Source organism: Odontomachus brunneus, unplaced genomic scaffold (assembly GCF_010583005.1).
Source record: "Odontomachus brunneus isolate Ranch 3 - 2012 unplaced genomic scaffold, Obru_v1 Obru_scaffold_030, whole genome shotgun sequence".
Lineage (NCBI taxonomy): Eukaryota > Metazoa > Arthropoda > Insecta > Hymenoptera > Formicidae > Odontomachus > Odontomachus brunneus.
Window position 1 is genome coordinate 1,494,736 of NW_022639480.1, and position 8,103 is coordinate 1,502,838.

Genomic DNA, 8,103 nt, shown 5'->3' on the forward strand with positions numbered 1-8,103 from the left:
CTCCCAACGCACGAGCGTGCGTTTTGGTCTCGGTTTTGTATTTTGATAAGCCCGATGATAACCGAGCGGATTCGCGCACCTGTATCTAATTACGTCGCGATCGCGGGATGTGTGCGAGGAACAGGGATGCTCCTCTACATCGTCGGTATTGGTTCGGCTTTAAACCCAACCCCAAAGTGTCGAGAAATTTAATCAGGAAGGGTACACCCTCACGGTGTACATACGACGGCGCACCGCCTCTGATCCTCTCTTCTCGAGTGGGAAGACGCCGCGCGGCGTTGAATTCTCATAAAGTTTCATTTCGCTCGAAAAAGCCCTTTATTCGCAATCACACTGCTAACTCGAAACAGAGAGCTATTGGTCTTCCCCATTCACGTCCACATGCCGGGAAAAACCCGATTGATAAAAATGTTCGTATCGCATTTTTCTCTCACTTAAATCCCTGTGATCGTCTACACGTAGTAAACCCGCAATTATGTCCCGAGGAAAATTTCGCAAGAAGAGAAGCTCTCTCGGCCGCGAATTCTTTGAAAAGCGCACCCCCTCGTGCTCGCCTCGACGAGTTCTATCGCTCTTTCTTTCCTCCTCCTCCTTCTCTGTCTGTCTCTCTCTCTCTCTCTCTCTCTCTCCCCTCTCTTCCTTTCTCTTTCTCTGGTCGAGATATTTCTCGCGGTCGATTCGGCGATAAAGCGCCTGTCGGAAGGAGAGAGCGAAGCCGCGTCGAAGGCGGTGTTGATTGGCCGCCAATCGCAAAGTACAGCGGAAAACCTCCAAGCTCGCTCGGTCGGTACGCTGTCGGAGGCTGGTCGAGGATTAAAGGCTTTTCTTTCGAATTTCATGTCAGTCAGTTTCGCGCGCGCGGGATAATCCTGGTCGCTGTATTCGCGGCGCGTGTATAAAATAGAGATCCGCGTCGGGCCGCGTTTCTGGTTGCTCGCTTAATAACGCTTAATAAACGGCGACCGATCTGACGTGACGCGCGCCACCTTTCTCCCTCTCTTCCTCTCTCCCAGCCGTACTCTTTCGCCCCCGAACCCCCTCTCGCCGGAAGCTTTTATACGGCCAATGAAACGGGTTACGCTCCTTACGCGCGTTTGGCACGTGCGGCGAGGGTGGGACGCGGGGCAGACTTATGTGAAAAACGAGGGATCAAGTTCCGTCGCGGGATAAAGTTGGGGGTGGGAAAGCGGCTGAAGTTGTGTTGCGCGGTCTGACGGAAGCCTCGGGAAAGGAGGCGAAAGAGCGAGAAGCGCATATGGCGGCAGAAAATTACGAAAGCGTCGTGTCTCTATTATTTATTTTTCCGGTCGATTCCCCGACATTCGCGGGATACGACCGCAAATCTGATAGCTCGCGAAACGCCAAGTTATTCGAGAATGATGTTACCAGCAAAATGACGGTGGATCTTGGCAAGCAATAATTAATTCGGCTAATTGTAGTTGTATCCGTAAGTTCAATAGCTAAAAATACAGCGGGATTGATTCGCGCGCGCGAAACTGCTTTTCGTAAGTTTCAACTTTGAAAGTTTACAGGCGGGAGTTTTGCCTTCCCTGGGAGAGCAACGGCGTGGGAGTCGTTTACCACGCTGGAATTTACTTGGTAATTAATTAACGTAACGAAGAGATGGCCAATATCGAAAAGAAGTTTGCTTTTCAGATACGTGCACGACGGAAAAGGGACTCCGCGCCGTCTGCTTTCTCCTCCCCCTTTCTCCCCCTGTTTAATCGCCGATTAAAATTTGCCTCGCTGTCATTTCTCGTCTTCGATCACAATTGCCGCAATCAACGAGTGTGCTCAATGGACCACGATTCCAATGGCACACATATATATATATATATATATATATATATATATAGCGAGAAAATAAAATATAAAATACTTAGCCGCGTTTCGCGTTTGAAATTTTATTCGTTTGACGTGAAATGTCGCGTCCAGCGCAAATGCGATTTGAAAATCGGATAGAAGAGACCTGGGCTAGTCGAATACCAGGTAAGTTGGCAAGACCGATTATTTCTGATATTTTTTAACAAGTTACAAAATTAAGCAAATATGATATGTTTTTAAACATATCAAAGACGGCTTTGAAATTCCTGCTTGTTGGATTCTGAAATATGTTAAAGAACAGATAGCAATAATCGATCGCCAGCTTACTCCGATGGTCAAATAGGTCCTCTTACGTTTCACTCTAAATTGACTAAATTGCAATTTGGAGCCTTGAGTTTTCATCCCTTGTGTGCAAGTCCACAACCCCGCCCGAATTTATACTGATAATCGGCGGGAATCTATCGTAACGACAAGGATCGCGCGCGCTCGCACACTCTCTTCATTTCCATCACTTTTGACGAATTTACTCGTATATTTGTTCGCTACCCCCTTGTCGTCACGCCAGTGGGGAAGTGCCGCCGAGCGTAACCGTCTATCGATCAACATGAAAGCTTCGCCCTCCTTCGACAAACTCGGGCGCGACTTTTGACAACTTTAATCCCCATCCCTTTTCGCGTCTCGATGGGGCGCGAGCCCGAGAAATCCTCAGATCAAAACGGCTGAAGCGGCCACGCCGGCGCCGACACTCCCCGATGGCGGCCCTCTTCGAGCACGAAGGTATTCCTCGCCAAGCCAAACTACGCGACGGTCCCGTGTTGAACTAAACCGCAAGCCGTCGGCCAATTATACGAGACCCTAATAATTTAACCACGTGTCGTTGGCCTGCCTAGATTTGGCCATGATAACGCTCCAGCGTGCGGGGCCGTTGTATGCAACCAAACCGACGGCTGCAAGGGGGTTGACTCGCGCCCGCCGATCCCTGGGGGGATATTTTATGGTAACGTTATGGCTTGCTAATAACGGGTTACCGTCGCATTTTAGAGCTGTTAATCACACAAGCCGGTGCCGTCGCATGAAACCGACGGACACGTAACATTGGTTTGACATCGCGCAACGAGCTCACGCACATGAAAATGTAATTGGAAATTCTTTATGAGCGTTCCCATGTCGAAATTTCGGCTCCGCATTAACCCCGTCCATTCCATCGAATTTGAAGGATCGATAGAGCCTCGCGAGAGCAGGGGCTGTTGCTTCTTGACGTTGCAAACTGCTACTTGTCGTCATTCTGTCGAGACTTGAAGAGAAAAGGACTTGTTTAAAAATTATTCGATCATCTATTATTCAACCATCTGTCTACTTAATTTTTAATCGCGATCGTTAATCAACGAAAAGTGACCCCAAATTTCACCTATTTTTGTGGTCTCAGAAATCCTGTCAAAAACTTTGTGTTTTTGTTATTAAATAATCTGATGAAGATTTATGAGTAAGAGGGTAAATATAAAATAAGCTTTCTATTTTCACAATCTCTTTATTATTACATTTTGTATTGGCGTTGGAAGTTTCGCTAGAATCTTTGGTGTGTGAGGATTCAGAACGAGTAAGAAAGAAGGAGTTGCAAGCGCCCCGTAACTGCTGCGTCCTGCGTCCTATATTCCGCCCTGGAGTCAACTCTTGGAGAATATACGAGTCGATCGGAGACGCAGTGTTGATTAATCTTTTCACTGCGCATTTAACTGTTACGGGTGCCAGCGGTACATTTTATTTGCCATCGTATAAATACGTCCGCAGCAGTCTGCTGCACTGATCCACTGCACTGCACTGCACTGATCAACGGCTGGAGCATTTTCCCGTTTTAAATAATTTTACTTAGCTTGTGTAAATATTCGTCTAGAGCAGTAAACGACATATCGTAAATATACGTCTGCAGTAGTGAAAAGGTTAATAATTGAATGTCAAGCTACCGACACGCGCCGTGTTTTCAACAGTCTTGATAATTTGAAAATTTGATGATTCCATCGCTTTGTAGATTCGAAATGTTTTGGGAGCTTCGTATTTCTCGGCCACCGTATTGATGTACTTATTGATTAACGGCTTTGTCCCTTGCCAGGATGTCGATTGTTTTGTTTAAGACTTTGTTTACAATGAAGGACTCTCGCGCGTCGCGTACTTCTCCGCGAGCGAGCTATTGTGCCTCGAGCCGGCGAGCGACGCACATTGCTCGACGCGGAGCACGCGTTTGCGGTACGTTGTTTACAATTCCCAACGGATGATCGGGATATTTCGTCGGTTATTGGAGTACATAATCGGGCACTCGCCGGCGTCGCGTTAATTGACACGCGTTTCTCCGATCGAATCGTATATCGTACGCGAGTGTCAGTGGCAGTGCCAGTAAGTGTCCGGGGCCGCGGAGCAGCCAAGAGCAGGACGCCGAGTCGCGGAAAGCCAGGACGCAGGACATCGGGCAGTGATACATCACGAATGTTCAGGTGTGTCAAATCATCCATTGTAAGGATGTTTCCAATTTTAACGAGTGTTTGACGAGAATTAACGAGATAGCCGAGTCGAAATTTAGAATCTATTCCAAGGCCGACATTTACATAGTCTGTCATTGTTTGCTGAGTAATCGTAACTTTATGAATCTCTGCTTATTCGTGAATTTATCATTCTTGTTTCGCACGATAGGAAATTATCGATCCAAACACAGTCAAGTAACGGCTTATAGATACAAATCGGTTAATCAATTAGGCTCACAATTTTTTCAATCTTGAATATTTTTCAACTGTAAATAGCGGCCCGAGTGTGAAAATTTATTCCTCTAACAAGAAGAATCAGTCAGTTTCACTATGAAACTGTCAACACTTTTTTTCGTTGCCGTTTAGCTTTGTTATTATACCAGATTCAGATTCGAATCTTTATTGATATTTATTATTGTCTTCATCTCTACGACTCTTCCTCTTCAGCTGTTTTCAGAGCTTCGAATTCCACCGAAACTTCCTCAACGCCAAAAAATTGAAAAAGAGATTGTGAAATTAAAATCTGTTTTATTTATTTTGCCTCATTTATATAAGTATTTGTTTGATTGATTTTCTCCTTCAACATGGAGGAAACGACAGAAACCATTCTCAAGGTAAGGCAATAGCGTCATATCCCGAGTTTCTTCACTGATCAATATTTGTATATGTTTACACGCAGGATTAATGTAGAATCAAAATTTCGACTCGGCTCCGCGTCCTCGCGACGTTCCTTTGATATTTCGGTCCGCGATGAGTAAGAAAAAAAGAGTTTGCACGCGATACAAATGCAACTTGTCGGTTTTATTCGCGGAGTTTTCTCCTCTTTCTTTCTCGGAACAATAATGTGCCTTTATAAAGAAAGTCAATCTATTCATAACACACTGGCGCGAAGTACGCTCGCGCCGACTTGGTCGGAGATTTACAAGTAAGCGCTCAGCATTCGCCGTCCAAGTTGCACTCGACTCCTCAACATTCCCATACAATACTATTAGCCGTCTCATTCAGTCGCCTCGTCCCGGCAGTCGTGGTTATTGGATCAGTAAGTTTTATTGCTTCCTAAACAATTGTCGAGATGCTTAACGAACCAATAAACGTTATGGGTCTGATAACTGTCTCGTACAGCGCCGGCGTTAGTGGCGGCGCGCGTTAACGGGTAAAGCAAAGTTTCGTCGTACTTTGTAAAGCGCGTCGAGGAAAACTTTTTCTCCCTTGCGGCTCAGCACCTCCGGATTTGTCGTCGTGCTCGTTGTTATTACCGCGCGCGCGGCCGATATGTGCCGTTATGGAGCGCTTTCCAACTAATGTTCAAGATACAGGGGCAACTCTCCGCTAACCGAAACTTTCTAACTGCATTAACTCAACCGTACGTGCGCCCCATTCCTCGGCGGATCGTAGCCTCCCATTTCGTCTGGGATTGATTACGGCTCCGCCGACGATTGCATTAATGACGAACTTCACGGGCCGAAAACGCAAGGTGTGTTTGTCCTTTGATTTCATTTACGACGTGTAGGGCGTAGCCACGACTCCTCCGCGCACTCCTCCTTCTTCCTTTCATCTCCGCGAATCCTTTGACCAATTTGGAGTCGATCTTTCCTCGGCGAGAATTTGATTGGCCCCGCCATCTTCGTTTCGCGACTTTTTTAACGCGCAACTTTAGATACCTTTGCAACTAATTCTCAAGTTAAAATTTCCCCGAGTTAAATTCGTTTCAAGTTAAATGAGGAATAAGATTCTTAACTCGCGGCCCCGGTAGTGTAAATCGCAAACGTCCTTGGATTTCCGTGCGCTTACAACTCGGAAAAACTGTCGTCTGCCGTGCGCCCGCGCATTGTGTCGAGCACGCGAATTTACTCCGGAAATTATTCGTACGTGAAGAAATTGCGGGAAAGCTGGCGAGAGAGCCCGTGCAGGTCGATACAACGAAAGGCATTTTTCGCGAATGATATTGGCCAAGTGCTCTGCAAAGCGATCCCTCGGTAATTTTCTCTGTCAAAGTTACGCGGTCGGCTTAGATATTAAAAAGCACCCGACCTGCTCGTCGTTCAACTCCCCGTCTCCTTCGACTTCATCGATCATCGATTATGATGTGAGTATTCGTGATGGAACTCCATCTCGGGCCGTTTCCATCACGGGAGTTAAGAGGTCGAAGCGGAGAAAGAATGAGGGGATGGAGAACAAGCTTTCATTGTATTTGTTCTCTGTCCTCCATACTTCTCTTTAATCCCCATTTCCTCACTTTTTTAAGTTGCCTTTGACCTCCGTCGAGGCGACTTTTGCTTCACTCTTCACTCGTTTATACGCGCGTCTCTCTCTCTCTCTCTCTCTCTCTCTCTCTCTGTTATCTTTTCTAAAATCCTATTTTGTTCGTGTGTGTTACACCGCGGTTCGCCGTCGAATTCTCCGGCACACACGGGCGAAAAATACCTCTGGTGAAGCCAGCTCTACGAGCGACAATGGCTTTTTTTTCAAATTGACTCGAATTTTTGTCGCGCAATTTAGCCGAGCGTGCGTCGTGCGACACAAGGTCATCGTGAAATCGATGTTCCGCTGACATATCGAATCCGCTGGTATTCAATTGACACCGTACGTACACAAAATGTCGATAGTTTTGGGGGAACACGTGCGCGTTATATGGTTGCACGTGGAATCATCGTGCGACTCGGCGGTGCAGCGGCGTTAGTGTCAACGCGCCCCGCGCGCGAGTAAATACTTACATTCCTTTCCTCCCTATAGTCCATAGGATAACAATGCACGGGGGGACTGTTTTACGGCATTGTAAGTAGACTCGCGTGGCATTCTGTAACTGTACATTTCCATACTCTACCTGACCACCCGTCCTACCCGCCGCCGCCGCAACTACACCTGCCTCCGCGGCGGTACCGTAGGGTCCTCGTGCGGCTTTATATTTTGCTCTCTTCACGCGTGACGTCATCACCAAAATACGTGAGCGGCGTCAGAAATTGCAGGGGGCAACACGTAGAGCCGTCGAAAAGCGTAGCTCCAACGAGCGCGAGAGCTTAGCCCACCGAGAGATCTCATCCCGAAAGGAATCTTCTACGTTCGCCGCAATCGTTATTCTATTAAGCGTAAATTTATTGGCTCGCTAGTCAAGCGATGTCTTCATATTTTCCACACGTTGTCAGGTCGTAAAGATAATCGAATCGACATAGACTCCTCGTCGATCGAATATGTCGTATGATTATCGGTGTTGGTAGACTTTCGCGATTCCGTCGAGGGAGACGCGTGAAATTTCAAGGGCGAGAGACGAAAGAAGGTATCGAATTTGGCTCGCGCGCCATTTTGAATTTAACGTGATATGGTGCAAAAAAAGGAGAATATATGAAGACGCGAAAGGAAGAGGAAGAGATGGTGGAGGAAGAAGGAGAAAAAAGAGAAACGTAATAGGTGGAAGTGACGGAAGCGGAACCCGAGGGAAACGGATGGGTTTTAATATCGCGGGCTCGACGGAGCCCGACGGCGATAGTTATAACGGCGCATGCGGACTTGCTAAGCCTTACAGATTGTGGGTTCGAGACTCGACCGAGTAAATCATGGCGTCACACGGTGTGCCATCAGTTTGCGCTTTAGGATGTGCCAGAGCCCAGCTGCCAAGCTACCCTAGCGGATCATCCCCGTGGGATTAGCGATACTTCAATAAACTCCCGTACCTTCCCGACCCGAACGAACCGCGTTGTGCCCGCGAGTTCGATCCGCGCTTTCTCTCTCTCTCTCTCTCTCTCTCTCTCTCTCTCTCTCTCTCTCTCTC

The 8,103-nt window shown here is 47.2% G+C and overlaps 1 protein-coding gene across 7 annotated transcripts in view; it reads left to right on the plus strand.

Annotated features, from left to right (window-relative positions):
• The window catches only part of LOC116843126 (tyrosine-protein phosphatase Lar), a 754,320-nt gene that overhangs the window by 459,991 nt on the left and 286,226 nt on the right, over positions 1 to 8,103 (plus strand). The window lies entirely within an intron of this gene.